The sequence below is a fragment of the Arachis ipaensis genome, chromosome B02 (genome assembly GCF_000816755.2).
Source record: "Arachis ipaensis cultivar K30076 chromosome B02, Araip1.1, whole genome shotgun sequence".
In the NCBI taxonomy this organism is placed as follows: domain Eukaryota; kingdom Viridiplantae; phylum Streptophyta; class Magnoliopsida; order Fabales; family Fabaceae; genus Arachis; species Arachis ipaensis.
In genome coordinates this window covers 14,810,445-14,812,992 of record NC_029786.2, presented here as the reverse complement: position 1 = coordinate 14,812,992, position 2,548 = coordinate 14,810,445, and positions in this window count along the sequence as shown.

Sequence of the window (2,548 nt, the reverse complement as noted above, 5' to 3'; positions counted from 1 at the left end):
CTTTTTCCAATCTATATATATAATAATACGATTTTTTTTAAAATAAATATTTTATTTATAAATATAAATAATTTGTAACATTTTTTTTTAAATAAATAAAAAAAGGTGTCCGGATTTAGTGAACGATATTGGCCTCAGAAACCTGAAGCTAGGATGACTTTTCCATCCTCGTATTCCCAGCTTTAATATCCCTTCAAAAAAAGTTTATCATGTTTTCTTGTATACGTCTAAAATAAGGCTGATTCTTTTAGATATGGATGTAATGTGTGTTAACGGTTATGTATTGTTATAGTTAGGAGGGGTGGTTTCTTTTATTACGGAGTTTTTTTTTTTTAATTTGTTAATAACAAATTTTACCCTCAATTTTTTGGATGATGAAATAAATTTAATTTTGATGCATGTAAAGTAGTTTTATATGTGCATTCAATTACGTAATACTATATCAATAAAAATAACTACCTTTTATATTTATCGCGTAAAAAATCATTCAAAAGAATATATGTAATTGTACGACTGTGTAAAACATTTTACACTGTCAATACATCAAAATTAAACCCTTATAAAATTTTGATGCAAATTTGAAGATGCGTAATTTTAAATTTTGAGATACACAAATTTTGGATTCGATTTGTATTGGTGTATTTTTTTTTATCAATCTTGCTACAAGTTTAGACTTTTTTACAACTAAATTCAATTAAGTTAGTCCAAACTCAATAAAAATCAGTTTTATTAGTGAAAGCGAAAATACACGCTCTAACTATCCTACTAACGTAAATGTTCCCTCCTCCTCCTATTCGTCTTCGCTTGTTTTTCTTCATTGTCGTTCTTTTATTGCTGTTATTGTTGCTACATTTTTTCCTCCTCTTCTTTTTAGTGATTTTGCAGCATTATGTGTTTCTTCTTCTTTGTTTGATTTTTTCTTGTTTTTATTTTTGTTAAGAGAGTAAAACAAAAAGAATAATGAGAAGGTAAAACAAGAAGGAGAAGATGAACAAGAAAAGAAGAAGACGATGATAATGAAGAAGAAGAAGAAGGAAGAGGAGTTTTGAGTTATCATCAAGTAATTTCGATACATTCTGGATTTAAATAATGTGCACTTAGTATGTGCTTGTTTTGAACTGAGTTTGCTTGTGTGTCATCATCATTAAGTAATTCCGGTGTATTCTGGATTTGAATTTGGATCTTCTAAATTTTGAATTTTCACTTTAGAGGGTAAAATGTGATTTCTCACCCTTGAATGGTTTCTCTCTCATATTTTCTCTTGGTCTCACCTATGAAATAAATTGTGAGAGATAACACTTTACTCTTTAAAGTGAAATTCAAAATTTAGAGGATCCAAATCATCTGGATTTAAATAAAGTGCACTTTTGGTCTGAACTTGTTTTGAACTGAATTTGTTTGTGTGTCGTTATTATTAAGAAATTTTGGTGCTGTTACGGCCTGGCCCAAACCCTCTGCTGGCTTGGGCCGACCCGAGCTTCACCCGACCCGGGCGGTCAGGGATAGGGCGCTCCATCGCCGACCCGGACACGCGTCTGTAACAGCTCACCCACAGCTGTGAATGGCACGACCCGACGAGCCCCTACCATCTCCCAGGATCTTCACCCGAACCGACCGGTAACCGACTTACCGAACAGGTGCATTATGGATTTGAATTATTATACATATAAGAAGAAGACGACGGTGATGACAATAACAATAACGATAACGATAATAATGATGATGGAGGAGGAGGAAGAAAAGAAATGAGAAGATGAAAAAAATTTAAATGAGAAAAGAAAGAAGAGAGGAGGAAGAAAAGAAGGAGGAGATGGAGGTGGTAATGTGGTGGTGGTGACGACGACGATAACGAAAGAGAAAAATAAGAGAAAAAGAGGAGGAAGAGAAGAAGAAATTGCAACATCAATGGGAGAAGGAGGAGGAACACAAAGAAGAAGGAAGAACGTGAAGGAGGAGGAAGAGGAGAAAAAGAAGCGCGAGATGTGAAAAACAGTTATAACAACTTGATTGGACTTGTTAAGTATTTTATTTGGTTGTAGAGTTTTATTCTTTTTTTATTTTACCGTAAACCAAATTAAAAAGTCCGATGAAGACATTTAAAAAAATTTAAATACCAAAATAACAAATTTAAGGATGTACATCTAAAAATTTTTTTTAACACAAACACAAATGTAAAGATTAAATTTGTATATTTAAAAAATTTTAAAATTAAAATTAACAAATCTAAAGGTTAAATTTGTGAACTACATATCATGATGAAACCCGCCAAACTTCAATAAGGTTGAAAAAAATACTGTTGAGAAGCCAATATTAAAATTAAAAAGTGCTAAAATAAAATCAAATATCAAAATTTTATTTTTCTTTGAAACAAATTAAAACTGTGAAACATTTTTTTACTATTAATTTGGATTCTAATACACCAAAAAAGGTATAAAATAAATATCAAAAATATTATTTGTACACCAAAATCAATTATTAATGTATTTATATATAGATACATATATTATTTAATTTATTTTTAATATTATTTATATTCTAATATATATTT